Here is a 23,389-nt window from a genome sequence, read left to right as displayed (position 1 = left end):
CAGATGTTACACTGGAGTTACAGATGATATGCAACCTGCTTCATTACCAGTACTGTGCACAACCTTACATACAGTATTTGCAAGTGGCTGTTAGGTTGGTAATGAGAGGTTAGGCTACACAAACCTGAAAGTTCAACCGGTGTGTCTCTACTCTTAATATCCACTCTATGTAGATGTGTACATAGCCATTTGGGCCAGCCCTGTAACAAGGGCCACTACACCTTTGCATAACATGTACACATGCACAGCTGTAATTGCTTGCAAACGATACTAGTGAGGTGGATTTTACATGTCGTATGTGCATGGATAGCTACCTAGCTCTCCCAATTTTCTTTGCTATCATGCTGCTAAACTGTCAGATGAATGCAAGTCATATGTATCCTGTTATTGAGTATTGTAATTTCCAATAGACATAACTAATGTTTGCATAACATAACAGAAATGCTATGTAAAATGGAATACAGATCTGCCTAAAATACTGTACATTACACAGTTATTGGCACAATATCCCACAATGCAAATCATATTTGCACAGTAAGCCCACCTTTGATATGTTCATCTCACTAATACACCCATACATATGTCTACTGTTACAATATATCAACATATACTATCCCCTGTTATAGCACATACTTGTTGGACCAACCCTGACACTGACAGTGGCTGGAAACGAATTGGTGAATTCCAAGCCCATATATATCATCTCTTGTGGTGTATGAGGAGTTTGCCTTGTGACCTACATCAGTACACACATAGAATACTACAAGCATTACTACTGCTCAACAATAAATCACTACAAGATAGTTATTTCCACTATATGCATTGATTACACTGTAATTATTACAGAACAGGTACTACATACACAGACATACTAAATGTTATGCATACCTTCTTAGTAATTGGAGGTGTTATTGACTGGTATATTAATCATTTTCGGTGTGTGTATCGATCTTCTGTTGGGTATTCTGCAGGTACAGATGGTTTGAATGTGTGACAAGGCATCCTTTTATAGTTAGAGATCAGTAACATGTGCTATCCTGATCACCAGTTGGTGTTCCACAGTAGTTAATTACATACACATCAGCTGTGCAGCTACTCCCTTAGCCAATACCATGGCAACAGTGGAGTATAATTGAGTACTCCACTTGGGTGTTGTCCCTTTGCCTTACTTGTGAGGAAGACAGCCTGGAAGTGTTGTTTGAAATCTATTGCAACAGCTGTATGGAGTCAAACAGAAATATATTGTGTGTAATGCCTAGAAGATTTGGTCTGCATGTGAGTACTGCTGTCATATTTCTGAATATTGCTACTTGTGCAGGGTTTGTCTGTACCTAATACTTCTGCATATGTTTCAGTCTGGCCAGGATGTTTGACCAGCTCAAAGCTATATGGCTATGCATATAATGTTAGGGGATTTATAGTGTGCTCACCAGACATCTTTAGTTTGGTGTAAATGTGTATCATACTATGCTGATAATCAGTAATTGGTAATACTTCCTGGTGTAATTACTTTTCAACCCTCTGAAACAGGATTAGTTCAAACAAAACCTGTAACATCAGCAGCTGTTCCATTGTATAACAGCAACTATTTCACATAGAGCCATGTCAGTGTGTCCGTCCAGGTATGTTAAGGTTTCAGCAGATGTCATACAGTGGGTGAATAATTGGTTATGGTATGACAGTATGTATTGTTGTAATTAGTTTGGGTGTTGGGGAGATGTTGGTGGGTGTACATAGCAGATGCAGGTGTGTTGGAACCACTTTTTTACATATTCTATATGTGTGTGTGTGTGGGGGGGTTCTTTCCCTATGTGAACACCTATCCCTTAGTGGACTAATACTATGGTAATTGCAGGCTGATTCAATAAGGCACTATTAAATGCTTCCTGTATAGCATGCAGGTATTGTTAGTACTTGAATCCTTTTGGCAATACATTGGAATGTAAGAAAGTTTGGCTAAATGAAAGCTGTCTGTGTATTTCTGTAATGGATATTTGCAGTCATTGTAGTTGTGTTGGTGACTAACCTTATTTGACTCATGTCCATAGAACATATTTGTAATAGTGTATTGCCATATACTCTTCATATGTTATGTTCATATTGTTTGGGGGTGGCAGAATGTGTGATTGCTATGGTCCATGTTATACTCAGATTTGAACACTTCAGATGCTGTATGCACACATGTATGTATGTATGTATATATATATATATATATATATATATATATATATATATATAGAGAGAGAGAGAGATATAGATATATAATATATATTCATAGGTTCATAGGTTCGTACTAGGCTATCTGCCCTAGGGCATTTATAAGCCTATCTAGAGTGTATGTGGCTTATACCACCCCTTAGGATGAGAATACTACGCCCTTTTAGGGTTTAGTTTACTATGCCTCTGTCTAGTAGTGACACAGAGATGACCCCCGGGGTAAACCTACGATCTCCCATCCACTCGTCAAGATTTCTCTTGAATAGAGTCAGTGAGGGGCTCTGCCTAACATGGACTGGGATTCTGTTCCAGAGTGTAGGGAGCCTCTGGGTTATGAATCTGTCCCTCCAGCACGTCCTATTTATTTCTGTGTTGAGGTTTAAGTCACTTGTTCTCATGGCTCTGATGGATTTGGATTTTCTGAGGTGGAGCATGTCCATTAATTCAGGATTGGACATGGCCTTGTATCAGGCACAGATCACCTCTGAGTAGGCGGTATGCGACTGAATAGAGCTGGAGTTTTTTCAGTCGGGCAGCATATGACATATGTTTAAGACCCTTTATCCTCTTGGTGAGGAAATTTTGGGGTCTTTCCAACTGCTGCAGGTGTCGGGTGAGATACATCCCAAATGGGGCATTGTACTCAATCATTGGCCTGATAAGAGAAGAGTACAGGGGCACAATGACCTCTCTTGATCTAGATGTGAAACCCTTCATGATAAGGTGGGCAATATAGAAGGTCTTCCTAACCACTTTGGCAATGTGAGAGTCAAATGAGAGGTTACTGTCAACCTGGGTCCCTAGGTCCCTGATTACCTCTTCCGTACTTAATGGATTACCGCCTATGTGGTAATTTGTCGGTACCTTGTTTTTCCCAAAGGGTATGACTATACATTTTTGGCGTTCAGCTTAAGGCCATGGCTCTGGCACCAATTATCCATTTCTATGAGGCCTCTCTGAAGGATGTTTGTGTCCACTGGAGTATCAATTATGGCGCCCAGTTTGCAGTCATCTGCGAACTTTGTCAGCCACAATCCTCCTATGTTTGCCTGTACCTAGGAAAAATAAATGCCGAACAAGAGGGTCCCAGGACTGAGCCCTGTGGGACACCGCTTGTGACTGGCTTAGAGTCTGACATAGCCCCAGCAACTCTGACCCTGTGGGTTCTGTCCTTGAGCCAGTTTGCAACCCATCTTGTGACATATGGGTTTACATTTAAGCTGGTGAGTTTGTCTATGATGCCCGAGTGGGGTATTGTGTCAAAGGCTTTTGCAAGGTCAAGGTAGGCTGTATGAACTGCCTTACCCTCATCAATGGCCTTAGTGACTGTTTCAAAAAAGTCGACCAAGTTCAAAAGGCAGGATCTGCCCTTGACAAAGCCAAATTGGGTATGATCCAATGTCTGTAGGTCCCCAATATCTTTGTTTATGAGTTCCATAATGATCCTCTCCATAGCTTTGCAGACCAGGCTCGTCAAGCTTATGGGGCAGTAATTTCCAGGGTCCGTAGAAGCACCGCCTTTGTGAAGTGGGACCACTGTTGCCGTACGCCACTCTTTGGGTATGTATCCTGTGGTAAGGCTAAGATTAAACAGCAGCCTTATGTGTGGGTTTAGTTCCTCTTGGAGTTCATGTAGCACACAGCCTGGGACACCATCCGGTCCCATTGATGCTGTGTTTTTAGCTTTAGAGAGGGCGGCTCTCACCTGGGCATCTGAGATGTTAGGGGGGCTACACTCTGCTGGGATAGTTATTTCTCCTTTTGGGGGGGAGGGGGAGGAGAAATTTGCACTGAACCTGTCTGCCAGAATGTTAGCAATGTCAGTGGGTTCAGTGTATTTTGTGTCATTTTGGACTAACTCTGGGCATATCTGGGAGCTTCCACCCAGGTTTCTAACATAGCTAAATAAGGTCTTGTGATTGTCTTTTGTGTCATTTGCGATTTTTCTCTCAAAGTTGGCCTTGGATGATTTTATGAGTGATCGTAGTTTTTTGCTAGTACTGATCAGAGATGCCTTCCCTTTTAGGGATTTTGCTCTGTCATGTAGTAGCTTCCTCCTTCTGTTGTAAAGTTTGTTTATGGCTGGGGTCCACCAGACCGGTCACCTGCCTTTGGGGGAATGGGTCTTGGTTTTATTTGGGATTGCATGATCCATGCATTCTTGAAGGTGCCCATAGAAGGCATTTGCAAAGGATTCAGCAGTGTGGGTTGTGGTTTCCACTGGCCCAGGGGCCTTGAAAGATACCACTTCAGTCTTAACAAGTGTGAAGTTTGCTTTTGAGAAGTTTTTCACTGTGGTCTTTTGTGCAGGGGGTGGGGGTGGGATGTGGATTTCCAGTGAGATTAATTTATGGTCTGATCTTACCAAAGAGGGATGTACTTCCGGTGTGGAGCATTTTGTCCCCATGTTTGTGATGATCAGGTCTAGTATATTGTCTCCTCTTGTGGGAATGGTGACTAGTTGCTCCATTGCATTTGAGTTTATGAATTCTAAGAACCTTTGGGCTAGGGTGTTGGGGCTTGAGTAATGTTCCCAGTCTATGTTTGGGTAGTTGAAGTCTCCCAAAATGATGGTATTTGGAGAGACATTCATACTCTCCAGTGTCTTCAGGAAGGCTGTGTGGGGTTCCTGAGTTTGAGAGGGTGGTCTGTAGCATGCTATAAACTGTAAGGCAGTTTTGCCTATGGTTAGTTGCACCTGGATAGTCTCCGATGCTTGATGCGTTGCCACTAACCTGGAGGTGTGGGTATCTTTGATGAAAATGGATACTCCCCTCCTTTTGTGGTTCTGTCCAAGTTTTGGGGCGAAAAGCATGATATGAGGTAAAACCTGATAGTGCTGGGGTGCTCTCAGGAGCCTTGAACCAGGTTTCAGTCACTGCACAGACATCGATGTTCTCCATACTGAGGAGGGCTTCGAGGGCGTGCATCTTGAGGTTTAGACTTCTGGCATTGAGCAGCATTGCCCTTAGTTTTTTTCCACTTGTGTTTTCTAGGGAGGTAGGTTTGTCATTTGAGCCTTGCCTAAAAAAGGCACTATGGGGGTGGCAAGAGCCTTGGCCAATATTCGGAAGCCCAGGGGTGACAGGTGCAAACCATCCCTTGCGAAGCAGTGTGGCTTGTCAAGCATGTCATCCCAAGCAGACAGACACTGGATCCCCTTAGAATGACACCAGTAATTAATTATTGCATACATTTATATGTACCTCCATAGATGTGTACATGTTTTTAATCTATCTACATATATATATGTATGTGTCTATATATCAACATGTATCTATGTATCTCTCTCTCTCACTCTCTCTCTCTCTCTCTCTCTCTCTATATATATATATATATATATATATATAGCATACACCTTTCATTGTGTACATGGTAGTTTGTTCTATTTCCACACAATCCTCCCTTTTGTGTTTTAACCTGTCTGAATACACAGCTGGCATAGGTACATCTCAGATAGCTTAATGGTAGGTTACTGTGCAGATGGTGTACATGGTTGCAGGTTCTAATCCTGGAAGTGGTTATTATTTTACCTCTCAGAACAGGCACTTGTAGTGAAAGTGTGATTAACGCACATTTAAGTGGTTGTAAGCAGGTTTGCCCATGGTCTGCATGAAGTTAAGCAAAGGTTAAACCTGTGAAGCTCTTATCCATTTAACCATGCTTAAGCGCCGCTTACCTTTGCGCAAACCCACACAAAACTGCTTACAACTGCTTAAAAGTGTTTTAATCAACCTGCATCTGACAGCACTTATTCTGGCCCTAAAAATAAATTAGCCCTTGCAGGTGATGAACCCAGGACCATGAACACGACAGTGACTGACTTTACCTCTAAGGAATCTGCGATATGTAGAAATGTTATGGTGTTTAGAATATACATTTTACTATGGGCATTCCTCACTACTGAAAACAAATGTGACAGTCAGTTGGTGTAGATATGTATGATACATGTTAATGTTCATATGTTTGTGGAATTAAGTGTTGCAATGTGACCTGACAGGAATGGTTCTTGTTTTGTTTCTTTTTTATATTGTCCCCATACTCCATGTATACCCCTCCAGTTCACTTATTGAACATCCAACCCAAGCTCTCCTTGATGCATTATTTCATTGCCCATCATTCCTCCCCCCACCCCAGTCTCCACATCCACAACAACCATCCCTTCTATGATGAATTAAGTTAATATTAATAGTTATAATAGCAGAGGTGCATGTGTTTTGTGTACACTTCAATTCCTTTGTATTGCTGCTGTGTCACAAAGTGTGTTCATAGATGTTTATATATATGGCTATAGATGTAACTGTATATATATATATATATATATATATATATATATATATATATATATATATATATATATTTCTATGTGCAGACATCACTGACATATGTGTATATATATATATATATATATATATATATATATATATATATATATATATATATTTAGTATTAATTTGTAACACTTATACATATGTCGACTTGTATATGTTGATTCACAAACTACAGTACATTACAATGTACTGTACTGTACATATGTACACAAAGTGACTGTCCCATGTGTGGTCAGTACTGTGGAATGCCTATAGTATAAGGTGTAGTCTAAAGACCATGAATCATGTATACAGCTCAGAGGGCTTAGTGGTAAGTCCCATGACTATTGTGTGCATGGTCCAGGGTTCAACACCTGCGATGCTTTAGAAATGTGTTTTACTCCAGAATAAGGCTCATTTAAGCAGTCATAAGCATGTTTAAAAGTGTTTGTGTGACATTAAAGCAGCAGTTAAATAAACTTTAAAACTTATAACCTGTGCGTGCAAACATGGCCACATCTGCTAACTACTCAGGATATATACATTTCAGTGAAGCAACATCTCACTATGTGCTTACATAACATTACATTCTCTGTTGACCCACCAGTACACATGGGTATATATGAGTGTTTCAAATGTTTATTATACTGAAGAATACTACCTAGATATGCAAGCTGTGGTTAAGGTATATTTTGTAACATGAAAAATATCTCTGACTTTATTGAGATTTGAACCAGGAATGCACAGATACTATGCAAATGCTGTAACCATTACACTATTGACATCAACGTTGCTTCTGCCTATTTCCTATTTAGATGATTTCTATGTGTAAGTTAGGCTAAGCAAAGGGCAGAGGCGCCCAAACGCACTGAGCTTCACTTACTCTTGAAATAAAAACAACAAATGAAATGAGAGACTATAAATTAAATTCCTAACTACATTAGGCATAGCCCCTCACTGACACACTTCATGAGAAACCTTGATGTGTGAATGAGTAACAGAATATACACCTCTGGGATCATGTGTCCCAGAACCATACAGCCAGGGGGTGGGGGAGCCCCTCCAGTTTTATAGCTGCAAGACCTGTTGGGGAAATTGAATGGTGTTGATGTTTCACATTAACATGCCTTCTTTAGATCACTAAGTGCCCCTATCACCCTCCGCCACCCCAGTCCTCAACTGCTTCCGGCAACTCTGCCTGGAATCACTTCATTGGCTATGCTTGGCAGTGGCTCAGTTACTTCATCAATGGTGCAGAGAAAGCCAACACACTGTAGCTATGCTTCTAAATGCCCTTGGGCAGATAGCCTACTACCTATCTGTGAACCTGTAAAGTGCAGGCCATCACAGACATAATATGTGAATAAACAGAGATTTCAGATAACAATATACAGTGAAAAGTCACCATGTAGTCAGAAAACAGTTAAGTACAGCAAGAACATACAGAACACTGATACTTAATCACTCCAAAAGCCTATCTTGGAAACTAGAAGACTTGTATAAGTTTAAGGCTTTCTATTGCTTACCAGTAGGTCACCTACAGGAAAGATGAGAAACAACTGAGTGGGAGGCTGACATAATAGTTAAGGTGTTTACCTTACAAACATAAGGTACAGGGTTTGATTCTCACATGGGGTAACTGGCTAGGCTGAAAATGGCCCACAAGGGCAGTTACCTAGTACTAATCTATGAACAAGCACAGGTGGATAACATGCATGCAACAATACCATACTAGCTTGCATGTGTCAGCCTTTGGCTTTGGAATACTGGCTAAGGCTATTGACGCCCCAATGGTGCCTTTTTTAGTCAAGTCTCAAAGGTGATTCCCACCTCTGTATACAGCACAATAGTGAAATCATTGAGGGTTATGCTACTCAACGCCAGGGGTTGTAATCACAACATGCACACACTCACAGCACTCCTCCGTATGGACAATGTTGACATCTGTGCAGTAACTGAGACCTGTTTTAAGGCTCCTGAGAGCACACCAGCACTACCAGACTACAACCCATACCACACATTTTGGCCACAGAACATGGACTGACACAGACATGGAGGGGGTGTATCCATATTCATCAGGGATACCTACACCTCCAGGTTAGTGGGGCAGCATGATACCTCTGAGATCATCCATGTGCAGCTAACATCAGCCACAACTCCAGTGCAAACTGTGGCCTGCTACAGATCACCCTCCATGACCCAGGACCATCACTCCTCCTACCTGGAGACAGTGGAAAACATGACAGTCCTACCGAACACGCTGATATTGGTCAATGTCAACTACCCTACCATTAACTGGAAACTTACTCGAGTACTCACTTCCAGACCCAGTGCTTCCTGGAATTTATCACCTCATATGCCCTGTGTTAGATGGTAAACTCCCTAATGAGAAGTGGAAACATACAAGAAGTGGTAATCACCAACATGGGTGACAGGTGCACAACAGCAGAGGTAAACCGGTCACTGGTTAGATCTGACCATGGACTATTCATTGATGATTTCCACACCCAAGCATCTCCCCCACCCAAGGAAACCACAGTGAATACCTTTCCTACAGCTGAATTCACACTACTAAAGACAGAGGTGGGAGCTTTCACAGCCCCCACGCTAAGGGAAAACACTGCTCAAGATGCAGACAGATTTACAAATGCACTCTATAAGCACCTACAAGGATGTATGGATCGTGCCATCACTGGTAAACCAAGACTCGCTACTCCTAGACAAGGACACCAGTCTGGTGGACCCCTGCAATAAACAGGCTATGCAACAGAAGTAGGACAGTAGTCCAGAAAAACAGCAAAACTCAAGAAGGGCAGACATCCATGACCAGTATTAGTAAGAAACATAGGTCCCTCATGAAATCATCCAAGGCTAACATCAACAACAGTTATTCCACTCCACCAAGGTGGAAATACAACTGACCATGGTAACTACCACCCCATAAGCCTGACTAGCCTGGTCTGCAAAGCTATGGAGTGCATCCTCATGGCACTCATTGACAAAGACATTGGTAACCTCCAAACACTTGACCCAACCCAGGTCAGCTTGATTGAGTGCAGATCATGCCTACTGAACCTGTTTGACATCTTACAAACAGTCACCAAGATGTTAGATGAGGGGAGAGGTGGTTCACACATACTACCTGGACCTCACCAAGGCTTTTGACACCATTCCCCACTCAGGTATTATTGATAACCTCACTAGTCTGTACTTAAACCCATATATCACAGGATGGGTTGCCAACAGGCTTACACACAGAGCCCACATGGTAAGACTAGCAGCCTCCAGGTCCAACTCTTAACCAGTCACAACCGGTGTCCACAGGACTCAGTCCTGGGACCCCTACTGTTTGGCATATACTTCTCAGAGGTGCAGGCAAACACAGGTGGACTACAACAGACCATGTTTGGCAATGACTGCAAACTGGGAGCCATAATTGACAGTCCAGTTGACACAGACATCTGTCAAGGGGCCTCACAGAGACCGACACAGGGTGTCAAAGTCATGGACTACAGCTAAGTGCCACAAACTGCATGGTCATTCCATTTTGGAAAAACTAAACACCCACATATTAACACATAAGTGGCAGCCACTTTAATACAGATGAGGTAATAGGGTACCTGGGGACTTAGGTAGATAGTGATCTCTCCTTTGACAATCATATCTCCAAAGTAGTTAGGACATCCTTCTATGTAGGCCATCTGATTACTAAAGGGTTAATATCTAGACATACTGAGGTTATAGTGCCCCTTTACTCATCACTCATCAGTCCCATCATAGAGTATAATAACCCATTTGGGATGTACCTCAGAAGACACTTCTGACAGCTGGAAGGTCCACGAACATACCTCGCCAAGTGGATTACTGGCCTCAAACATATGTCCTATGCAGCTAGACTTCAAACTCCTGCTTTACTCATTGGCTTCTCGTTTACTCAGAGATGATCTCTGCTGGCCAACAAAGTCATGTCCAACTCAGGCTTAATGGATATGCTCCACCTATGGTTATCCATGCCACAGTGAACCACACACTGTAGTGAGCTAAACCTTGCCACAACAATAACTATAAGATGCTGGAGGGACAGATTCCTGTCACAGAAACTCCCCATGCTTTGGAACTACATCCCTAATTACATTATACAGAGCCCCTCACTAACACTCCTCAAGAGAAACCTTGAAGAGTGGATGGGGAACAGTAGATACACCCCAGGGATCCTGCCATTGGCTCTGCTCCACAGAGGGACAGTTAATTAATCAATGAGGTGGCAAAAGCTGACACATTTTGGCTAGGCTTATGAATGCCCTCAGGCAGTTAGCCAAGTACCTACCTATGAACCTATGAACCTATACATACAGTATCAGCACATGCCGATAGCTTATTTTACTGTTCAGGTGTTGACTTACCATGTGCCAATAGTGGTTGTGTGTGCAATAGTTGAGGGATGCCTATGTTTGATGCACACAGTAGACTGCCTATACATGACAATTTACAGGTAGTCTTGTGTGTGTGCCATCCATTTTTACTGTGTGTGCAGATGGTGAAAGGTGTCAGTCCCTAGGTGTCTACACTGTCAGTGTGTGCTATACGTTCCCTCCTTGCCAAGGCATGGGCATACTAGGCATGCCTCCGTCTGCCTACTGGGGCTGGCTCAGGGTGTTCGTGGTCTGAGTACCTCTGTGTCTGTGGGGCCCTTGGCAATGGTGGTGGCCTGTGAGGGCCTTTACCATTCTGTCCCTGCTGCAGCTGTTTCCACAGGATCATATTGTGTATCATATCACATACTATGAAGATGTGGGCACATGTGCCTGGAGAGTTCTGCAAAACTCCACCAGATATGTCCAAGCAACGGAACCGTGATTTAAACATGCCAAACACACACTCTATGATGGTCCTGGTTTGTGCGTGTGCCTCATTATGGCGTTCTTGCATGGGTGTGTGGGCATTTCTGATGGGAGTCATCATCCACGGTTCCAGTGCATAGCCATCATCCCCCACCATGTGGCCATATGGGATGTCCCCCCCTGGCAAATACCTGATACATCTGTGAGGCATGCCAGATGTGGGAGTCGTGATAGCTTCCAGGGCTGCCAGCACACACATCCATGCTAATGCCTTGGGCATTGCACACAACCTGGCAGTTGATGGAGGGGTATCCCTTGTGGTATATGTAGCGCCTACCCTGCTCACCGGGTGGTGACTTGATGTGTATGTGCGTGCAGCCTATTGCACCCAGTACTTTCGGGAATTCTGCCACATGGTGGAAAAGACACATATTGCTGGCCAACTCCTCCTGTGGTGTTCGGGAGAAGTATATGTGCTCATTGGCATGTGGTAACATGGCATCCAGGAACTGGTGAAGTACCCTGGATGCTGATGCCTGTGAGATCCCCATGATATCTCCAGTTGGCATTTGAAAGGTACCTGTAGCTAGTATTCTCAAGCTTACTCATACCTTCATATCCACTGTGATGGGTTCCCCTCTGTTTGTTCTGGCTCTGAGGTGTGGCCAGCACAGCTCCACAAGTTGCTGTAGGGTGTCCCTGTCCACCCTGTAATGCTCTACTATCTCCAGATCATGTAGCCCCTGGTAGGTTACCCTGGGTCTGAACACTCTTCTCCTCCTCTGGTGCCTGGGGTAGTTGTGAGCATCATCCTCCACCCCACCTTCAGTCTCCAACACATGCTGGTGGGTCAAAGCTATTGCAGCCCCTAACATGTACATATTAAAAGTTCCCTGTCTGTATACACTGACAGTGCAGAGTGTATGGGAATACACAAGTGTGTGTGAGGTGCTTTCACACTTTATACTATTGTGCTATGTATGCTGCTGATGTCATTGGGTGTGTATGAGCAATTCCAGCTGCAGGGTATCTTAATTATGGGTTTTACAGTGAGTACTGCAAGTGTGTGGGGCCTTTAGTGTGGAGTTATGCTTGCCTGCCTTGATTAATCTGTTGCTCTTTAATTCACTTTTATAGCAGGATCCCCTCCCATTATTGGCATGCCTCCACCTGCCGTCTGGTACTTTCCCTACCCAGTCATGTGTTGCAAAATGTGCCTTGTATCTGATATAATGCAAATCTGCTTTGTTCTGCTGTGACACTTTACTGTTTTCTTTGCAGTACAGACCCTCCCCTTTCCTGTTCTGCAGGTAGCTGCTTGCAGCCTTGTTAGCTGTTGTGAATGGCCCACTGTAGGTTCCTAGGTGTTAATTAGTCATTTGTACACCGATTTCCTTGCAGCATTTCCTTATTCTTTTCCTATACCCTTCCTGTTTCAGCTCCGGTGCATGCCACTCAAACCCGTTTACCAAGTTTAAGCATGTTTTAATCTCCGTTCACATGCATACTTGGCTACCTTGTGTGCTCACAGCTAAGCAAAGCTATAGCCAGTTCAACACACCCCTTTCCTGCAGCTTTGCTTAGCTACGGAACACAGGATTAGCAATGATCCTATTTGCAAAGGTGACACACCCCTCTCTTGATGTAATTTCTATTTCAAGGGCACACCTCGGTGTTATAACGCTACGCTGTGAGGTGCATCCTTACACCAGCGGGGAATCTGTGATTCACTATTACTCCTCTCATTTGCATGGCATTGCCTACTAATTTCTAGCTACCACACAAAACACTGTCATAGCCCCTTAGCAACCCTTGCACCATGGTGTGGTGTAACGTGGCACACCTCATCACTAAGGGCTTTTCATCCAGAAAAAAGGAGGTCATTGTCCCACTGTACTCATCCCTCATTAGACCCATTATAGAGTATAATGCCCCATTTGGTATGTACCTCACAAGACATCTGCAACAGTTTGAAAGGCCACAGAAATACCTCACTAAAAGAATCACAGGCCTAAAGCAGATGCCCTATGCTGACCGCCTTAAAAAACCTCCAGCTATACTCTGTGGCATATCGTCTACTCAGAGGTGATCTCTGCTTAACATACAAGGCCATGTCAAATCCTGAGCTGTTGGACATGCTCCACTTAAAGAAATCCCAATCCCTCAGAGCCACACGCTCCAGGGATCTAAACCTTGTCATCACAATGAACAAAACCTGCTGGAGGGATAGGTTCCTGACCCAGAGACTCCCCATACTCTGGAATAGACTGCCCATACATATCAAGCAGAGCTCCTCTCTGGCCCTCTTCAAAAGAAACCTTGATGATTGGATGGGAGATAGGAAATTCACCCCGGAGATCATGTCAGTCGCCCTGCTAGACAGGGGCCTGGAGAAGTAAATATTGTGGGAAGAAATATCCAGGGAATTGTTATGGTTAGGCTTGCATAGGCCCTAGGGCCGATAGCCTAGTACCAACCTATAAACCTATGTCTGCCATTGACTTTTATGGGGAAATCATGATATGTGTTACATTGCAGTTTTATTCTATATTTTTCTATTTTTCTTGCGATCCAGTTTGCGCACCGCTGCCCTGCGCTTAAACTTCGCAATAGTGTGAACAATGAAATTAAATGTTCTTTGTATATTTTGTACATTTATTTTATGCCAATGGCTATATATTTAGCCATTGGCATATATTAACAATATAATACATGTGTTTGGCTGGCTGTCATGGCTCCAATTTTATGTTTGCAAAAGTGTAAACCGTTTTTTACGGTTTGCATTTCTGCATGCTTACACTATGTCTGCACCACTTCCTGGATCACTAAATACCTTAATTTGCATGCTACACTGCTGCAACTGGGGTAATTAGCATACAGGACCGGGAGCTGTGTGGGCGTAGCGTACAGAGATAGTGCACGTGGAAACAGCTCGTACCTGGATCGCTCGCAGGCCATATTTGGTGTTGAAACGCCTGCACCTGGTGAAAGCTTCATGAATCCTGGGGATAGCCTTTTCTTTAACATGAGAGGTGCTACAACCCTATGAATTAGACATACCCTTTTCTCCCAAAATGAGAGGTGGTGCAACCCTGGGAATGGGACATACCCTTTCTCCCAACATGAGAAGTTGTACAACTCTGGGAAGGGGACACACCCTTTTCTCACAACATGAGAAACTGTACAAACCTGGAAATGGGATGTACCCTTTTCTGCCAAAGCTGTACTCCTTAGAGTTAAAACAATTAAGCAGGGAACTAAAGAACAAACCATTTGGTTGCCTTCCTGCAAAAGACATATTTCCTTCTTTTTGTTTAGAAAATGCTTTTCCCTTTGCTTTTAATTTGATTAGCTTGAATGCATACATGACAAGCATTTGTATAGTTAGGTTGACAGTTACAAGAATTTGTTGCTGGACAATTAAGATCTAATTTGGCATGTTTTAAGGAAATGTAGAACCATCACAATTATCTTTCCCTCAGCATTATACTCAATATCATCAACAGTTTACACCCCACACTTTCAGGTGAAAGTAAAGAACAGTTAAATATGTTGCATACAGGGGTAATTTAAGAGCAATGCACTTTAGTGTAATACTTTGAAAGATACCAGTACACATTGTATTTTATACAAAAACTTGTTTGTGCAAATATTTTATTTTCTCTCTTGGTGTGTCATCCAGCTTGTAAAATAAATAAAGTAGACTAGAATTTCATATGTGATTGGGAGAAGGATCTGATTGTATATTAAATCAGTCACATTTCTTGTTCAGTAAAATATTATTTACAGCAAAAACAGAGGTAGTAAGATGAAAATGCAGGCTGAAATATTAAAATTATACATTTTAAGCATTATAAAATTACTTCTTCTTTGGAAATTAATGCCATGAATATTTCTGTTGAAATCTTTCAGATATCTCCCTACCAGCAGCTAAAATTGAGAATCAAATATTGGAATCAAGATCGCCAGTACAAACACCCCTGGAATATGAATGTCTTTACTGACATCAGTAACCAAATAATCTGCTGCTTACAAATAGTTTGAAAGCATTTTTGCATAAATCGCTGCTCCAATGAGTCCCTGTCTATCTACACACTGCCATCATTATGGCAATACTGTTTAATTGTTAATCAATACATAAAAATAGTGTGATGTGATACATGTTTCTCTGATGAAATTAAGTACTCCCCAGTGATTGTCTATTCTGTTATTATTAACATCATGTCAACTTGGCCCTGAAAATAGCATCTGGTAAATTCAAGAAATGGGCCAAGGATACATATTGTATATGTCGTGTATTACATAACTGAAAACTGTTACATTTTATTAAATCCAGTTCTTGATGTTTTCAGTAAATAGATGCACGAGTAAGTATTTTGTATTGAATAATTTAAAACTCTCAAATGTATATTTTATGTGTTATTCAGTATAACTTCATACGTACATACTAGCCTATCAGTCTATAGATTATTACAAGCCTAGCCAATAACTTGAGGTCAGAATTATACCACATGCCTTGTATTTAAGGAAAAGAGCATAACCATTATGCCAAACTTGCCCCCTATACTTTCAAACTGGGCACTGATTAGCTTATGAAATAAACTCTAACCTGAAGAATCAATTTAAGTATTATTCATGGAACTCTTTTCCAACCCACCCTGCTGTATTCATCTTCATTATTTAGCAATATTTCCAAAGCATGCCTCCACAAAACAGAGAAAACCTACAACTAAGTTGCTAAATTTGCACAACATACTCCACATAAAACATACAACTGTATAGCTTCCGAAAAACACAGTAGTTAGAGATAAATCACCTTCTAACCCTCAATTAAAAATAACACACAAAATAATTACATAAATGCCCATCTCCACAGACTTAATTGAAAAGTACGTCCCACCTAAATTTCTACAATCCCAAGTCAAAGCCTCCTTCAAATAGTTAAATCCAGTAACTGCCATTGTGACTCACGATATTGTGTTAGCATAGCCAAACAATGAAATTCCATCCCACTTTATATTATAAGTGAAAAAAATAAGCATACATTATTGAGTAAGATAGGTATTTACATTTCTAACAGCTTGTCCTGCTCTTCCCACCGGCATCCTACTTCTACCTTTTTTAACCATCTTACCTCACAGCCATTGTAAAGTCTGCATAAATACATTACATTTAATGTTCCTATCTCTTTCTGTAAATTAGTATCCCAGTCTTCTCTCTCTCAACTTTCCTTCATTTCCTTGCAGTTGATACCTTCCAACCTCTGCCTGATACATTTATAACACTGTTTATATATGTGCGGTATATTTGAACAGGGCATGTCATTTTAAGCTCATTTCATTGTATTACACTCATTTGACTTGGTTACATGTGTTGCATTGTACATTGCGATTCTGCTTTGGAGTGATTCTCCCCAGCCACTGCTGAAAATGGGCTTTTGTTCACCTGATCTATCCCAGTCAACAGATGTAAAATAAATAAAATAACTGGTATAATTAAACATGTTTCAGAAAATAAAGAGACCCTAGTAGCACTCCATTGCAGTTAAAGCCAGACTCTTATTTTAAGGCCAGATGCTGCACATTAATGATATTGTTATTTCATCCAGTCTATACAAAACTGGAAAATCTACCTCAGGGAATGAAAGTATCAAACATATAAGAAAAATATCTCAGTAATCTGTGGTGGTATCTATTGGATAAAGCCTGAAGTACAAATATGCCACAGAACTAAATAAGCAATTCTTCAACCTGCCATCCCACTGAAGATGTTATTACCTTTGCAGACCCAATCTAAAAAGCCTGAGTGGAATTCAAAATTTTATTTTCCTTCTTTTTATAATAATTTATTTAATATGGTGAGCAGGTAGGTGGTTTTCCTCAGAACATGAAACAACAGTAAAATAAATAGATAACTTATTCATACTCTCAATTATATAGGTTCACAGGTAGGTACTAGGCTATCGGCCCTGGGGCCTATATAAGCCTAGCTAAAAAGGTTCCCTGGCTTTTGCCATCCAAGAAAATTATTTTCCTGTGCCCCTATCAAGCAGTACCACAGAAGTGATCCCCTGGGTGAATTTTCTATTTCCCATCCAGTCGTCAAGATTTTTCTTAAAGATGGCCAATGAGGAGCTTTGCTTGACATGAATAGGTAGTTTGTTCCAGAGTATGGGAAGTCTCTGGGACAGGAATCTATCCCTCCAGCATGCTCTGTTTACTGTGGTGACAAGGTTTAGGTCCATGAGTGTGTGGTTTGGAGAAATTGGGATTTCTTTAAGTGTAGCATATTCAGCAGCTCTGGGTTTGACATAGCTTTGTATGTTAGGCAGAGATCGCCTCTGAGTAGGCGATATGCGACCGAGTAGAGCTGGAATTTTTTTAGACGGTCTGCATATGGCATCTGTTTGAGGTTGGTAATCCTCTTAGTGAGGTATTTCTGTGGCCTTTCCAATTGTTGTAAGTGTCTTGTGAGATACATGCCAAATAGGGCATTGTACTCTATAATGGGTCTGATGAGGGATGAGTAGAGACAAACAATGACCTCATTTTTTTCTAGAGGAGAACCCTTTTGTGATGAGGTGTGCCACGTAGAAGGATTTCCTGATAGTGTGGCGATGGGGTTATCAAAGGAGAGACTACTGTCCATTTGTGTCCCGAGGTCTCTTATCAGACTCTCAGTAAGCCAGTAACTGTGATTTTTAACTCCTGTTCACAGTAATGTGGCTTTTTAATACCCTGTTGTGACACATACTGTGGAACATTCATACCTCACATAAAACTTCATTTCTCATACATTTTCAGTAGGAAGATATCATACTGAGCATGTTTTCACAGCATAGGCAAATATTCTGCTACCAATGTTGTACTATACCAATTTGGGAATCTGTTGTATATGTAAAGACTATAAGTGTAATCTTCATAACAGCAAAAATTGTAGTGTGATTATTAGGAAATATATATACTAACTCACAAAGTGATATATTACAGGGTATTCTGCCTGTGCTAACATATGGTGATCTCAGATTTATTATACACGACTATTGGAGGTGTTACAGAGCCACTGCCACCCCACACATTGTACAGGGACATGTACCCTGTGAAAAAAGTGCTTTTTAGATGTAATAATGGGTTTTGCACTTTGCTGTTATATTATAAGGCTCACACGTACTTTTTTTTAGGGTTTTGGGATTTGCATTGAAGTGTGTGGAAATTTCAGAAGGGCATACTGCCATTTCTATGTGAAATTTTTCTAACCTTTTAAAGGGCATTGTTTGAGAAATTAGAAATTGATAAAGAGTATCCTAGTGTGTGCAGAAGAGTGAACCATGCAGGGGTGGCCCAAAGCAGATGATGTGCATTTTGGGGTTTCAGAATGACAGTTATGAAGGATGGATTGACTGTGGATACCACCATTTCTAAAAACTCACATGGGTGACCAATGCAAAGGGTGAAATTCTAGCCAAGTGACATATCTCACATGTTTATCTCACTTATAGTCCCTATGGATTCTGAATCAAAGTTGCATTTTGGTATACAGTGAACCTTTAAGACATTTTGTACCAGAATGCTGGTAATAGTAACATAATTGCATCATTCACATAAATTACATCTGGGAAGTGGCTAAAAACAATAAAGTTAATTATCTTAACACAGGTATGAGACACATATCCATAAGTTTAACAAAACTGGTACTTGCATAGGCTGAACATTTAAAGAAATATTTCAATGGAAGTTTCCAATGGATTCATGTAAGGTAATTTTTGGATGGAGATAAACTGTGCCACCCATTCTGAAGTTTGTTGTTTTGAAAAGTGTACAGCATGCAGGTATAAAAGCATCATTTTGGCACATTAAGGGCAGTATTCCTAGATGACAGCTCCAACTCTGAAATGCAACATCTAGAATCCTTTTACAATATTTTGTTGTTGTTGTTGTTTACTGAATTATCCAACATGTATTGTGGGAGTTCAGTCAGTAGAATGCACTAAAACACTCAAACATCTTATTAGTGAGGCCTAGAACTTAGCCTCATGATGATACTTTGTATAGTCTGGCACTAGCGTTAAAACATTTTGGTTTAAAAGGGGAAAAGGTGCAATACTGTCTCAATAAATTGCAGTGTAAGGAATAAACATGATAGTCCTGATAGGAAATAGTTTCAAACAGCATGTAGCTAAAATAGGTTTGACTGGGAAAATAATGACTTGTTCATTAATACATATAAAATCAGGAGCGAAATAAGAAGTGTCCAGGTAGAACATTTAGATTTCTTTTGGACACCTTTTAGAATGTTTCAAAAAAAGGGAATATAAGACAAGCATTATAAAACTAATGCATAAAGTTAAAATATTGTCTAAGGACAATAAGTGCATATGTGTGTGTGTGTGTGTGTGTGTGTGTGTGTGTGTGTGTGTGTGTGTGTGTGTGTGTGTGTGTGTGTGTGTGTGTGTGTGTGTGTGTGTGTGTGTGTGTGTGTGTGTGTGTGTGTGTGTGTGTGTGTGTGTGTGTGTGTGTGTGTGTGTGCATGTGTGTGTGTGTGTGTGTGCGTGTGTGTGTGTGTGTGTGTGTGTGTGTGTGTGTGTGTGTGTGTGTGTGTGTGTGTGTGTGTGTGTGTGTGTGTGTGTGTGTGTGTGTGTGTGTGTGTGTGTGTGTGTGTGTGTGTGTGTGTGTGTGTGTGTGTGTGTGCGTGTGTGTGTGTGTGTGTGTGTGTGTGTGTGCGTGTGTGTGCGTGTGTGTGTGTGTGTGTTTTGAGGGATACATGCATACTGTCACACAATCAGGTGACATACCCTTACTCTCCATTTGATTTGATATAGGTCAATGAAAAGAGAAAATACTTTATTTTATTATTGTTAGTCAGAGGAAGCAGACTTCACTGCAGGGCGTTGCATGTACATCTTCATTGTTATTGCTAGTAACCTTCTTATGGTCTCAGAAAGGAAATACATTAGTACAAGGAGCACACGCATGGAGGCAAGATACAGGAAGAGCACAAGCATTATGTGAGCATATGAAAAACTCTGTTTTCATCACTGCAGACATGTTATATTGTGGGAATGGACACAGCCCAGTACCTTTTGCTTCTGAGAATGGGGGAGATGGAAGACTAGTCATGTTCCAAGTAAAATAGGGTACTAGGAAGCATAGTAGATGGGTAGGGAGAAAGACATTTTTTAATTGCTTATTTGCAGGAACAGTTGTGATACAGAGACTATTGAAGGTCTCAGGCAAAGAAGAGGTACTGTGTATTTCAAGTGGAAAATATACCACGGACAGGTACAGTATGTGTGCATGTGTGCGTGTGTGTGTGCATGTGTGCACCTGCGCGTGGAACTGTAAAAGTTATTTATTCTGAAGAATGAAGTAGGCTATAAATAAATGCACCAGTTGTTATCACAGGGATTCTTTTTAACAAGGAAAAACTGTTTCTACTCAGGAAAGAATTTACATTCGCTAGTTAATATAGCAACATTTTTTCAGCTCCATATGAATAAATGGTTTCTTCCATTTTGCTGCATATTAGTGAGACTGTCAACTGTTAAATAATCATTAATTTAAGCCCATGATTCCACACATTGAACTAGTAAATACAGTGAATTGTAGGAAAATCCTTGTAATCTGATCACATTTTCCAAAATAGTCAAAATATTGTTTTTTTCTCATTCACAAAGGACTTTGAATGTATTTTAGTTTAGTAACCCTCTAAACATGGGGAACCAATATGACTTTTAGTAGTTAAGTTATATTCCAGAAAGGAAGGTTATAAAATGTGATCTTAACAAGCCCTCTTGTATCCCATAAGATGCCTAAAGAAACACCATACTTATGCTAAAATTGATACAAATAGCTAGTCTAGATGCAGTAGTGGTCTCTTACTCATTGTGTGTGGCTATTAATTTCACAGGAAAGTACAACAATACAGTAGTGTAGCCTGTTTTCTTAGAAAGATGTGTTGCATTAATAATGTATGGATAAACAGAGTAAAATATCTCTAGAGTACTGGATCATTTCAGTACAGATGGTGCCCTTTCAAATGCATGCCCATTTATCCATCCTTTCACAATTCTGCGAATATGTTATATTGCTCATGTATGAAATCAACAGCACAGTATCTATTTATTCAGTTGTTATTTCATTTGTTTTTATTAACCAGTTGTGTATGCTGGTTAATTTAGTCTTTATTAACCAATTGTTTATGCTGGTTAATTTTATCTTTATTAACCGGTTGTGTATGCTAGTTAATTTTGTCTTTATTAACCAGCTGTTTATGCTGGTTAACTTTGTCTTTATTAACCAGTTGTGTATGCTGGTTAATTTAGTCTTTATTAACCAAGTGTTTATGCTGGTTAATTTTATCTTTATTAACCGGTTGTGTATGCTAGTTAATTTTGTCTTTATTAACCAGCTGTTTATGCTGGTTAACTTTGTCTTTATTAACCAGTTGTGCATGCTGGTTAATTTAGTCTTTATTAACCAGTTATTGATTTGTTTTTATTAACTAGTTGTGTATGCTGGTTAATTTAGTCTTTATTAACCAGTTGTGTATGCTGTATAATTTTTATCTTTATTAACCAGTTCTGCATGCTGGTTAATTTTGTCTTTATTAACTAGTTGTATATGCCGGTTAATTTTGCCTTTATTAACCAGTTTTGTATGCTGGTTAATTTAGTCTTTCTTAACCACTTGTGTATGCTGGTTAATTTTGTCTTTATTAACCAGTTGTGTATGCTGGTTAATTTTGTCTTTAATAACCAGTTGTGTGTGCTGCCCATATGATCATTTACAGCCACCATCTGGAAAGTCAATCAAAGTTAACCAATTAAATAGTGTTCATAAACACCATTAAACATCAATATAATCATGTATTTTCTGGTTTAAATGAGTCTACTTCATAAAGAATTAAAGCTCTATTTCACTTTGCAATAAAAACAAATGTTCAGATTAAACAATAAAACAGAATGAATCTGGTACTGATTACATCATATATGCAAATAGAGCTTGGCAATATGTATTATTTAAGTACAGAGGGAACGTGAGGAAACCTGTGAAACTGATCTAATATAGAATGGGATGCTGTTTTGTAGGATGATGTCACTGGTGTGAAACTGAAAGGATTTTCCACTGCCTTGGGAGGGGGCTGAACGTTCCATTGTAACATCATAATGACAGGGATACAGCAAGAGAAGGATAGTATGTTAGGTAAACTACAGGTGTAGAGCGCTGTTCTGGTTGTGACATATGTCCAGCTAAATTAGCAAAGAGGTCACTGAGGATACTCTGGGCTAGGTATGAAGACCCCTTTATCCCGAGCAGCTCTAGCGGTTTATTTAATTTTGTCTAAGAAGGATGGCAGACAATGTACCATCCTCTAACCTTCATTATCTATTCTTGCTGCAGACAACTAATGGCAAGTAGCTTCATCTGGAACAATTAGGCCTTATTGCTGTTTTGATTTCTTGTAAGTAGACATAGCTTCACTAGTGGATGAGTTGCCTAATGTTGCACAAAGCACAGAATCTTAGTGTCATGTTATAACTGCAACACTGTTTGCTTCTGGTTTTCTTGGATGGCAGTGTTAAAGGTGGATGCCTAAGTCCAAAACAAAATTGGAAGCAGTACATCAAGTGCTGAGAGTTGCATGGAAATCTTAATAGTCTGAAAGAGTCAGTCAGAAGTTTGAGTTGTATACATAATTTGTTCTTCATGTGCACATTGTCTAGTCTTTCCTTGACTAATACAAACTTTAAGACACACTGGCAAAATTCTGTCAGATGGACTAAGAAACTAGCAGTATGTAAATATAAATTGTGAAACACCATACAAGTATGAGCTTTTTGGTTATGCCATACTGCATTAAAGTGCTCAAGCATTGAAGCACAATACATCAATGCTGGCATTTAAAAAAAAAATTACCCAAAAAATAAATAAATAAAAAACAAAGCAAATTTGTCAGAAGAGAGGCAGTGACAGTGAAAGGGGCTTTTGAACGTTAATCTGTGAGGTACAGGTTAGGGGCAAG

The sequence above is a fragment of the Protopterus annectens genome, chromosome 4.part1 (assembly GCF_019279795.1).
Source record: "Protopterus annectens isolate FY-2018-M chromosome 4.part1, PAN1.0, whole genome shotgun sequence".
Taxonomy (NCBI): domain Eukaryota; kingdom Metazoa; phylum Chordata; order Ceratodontiformes; family Protopteridae; genus Protopterus; species Protopterus annectens.
Note: the sequence above shows the minus strand (reverse complement) of the source record.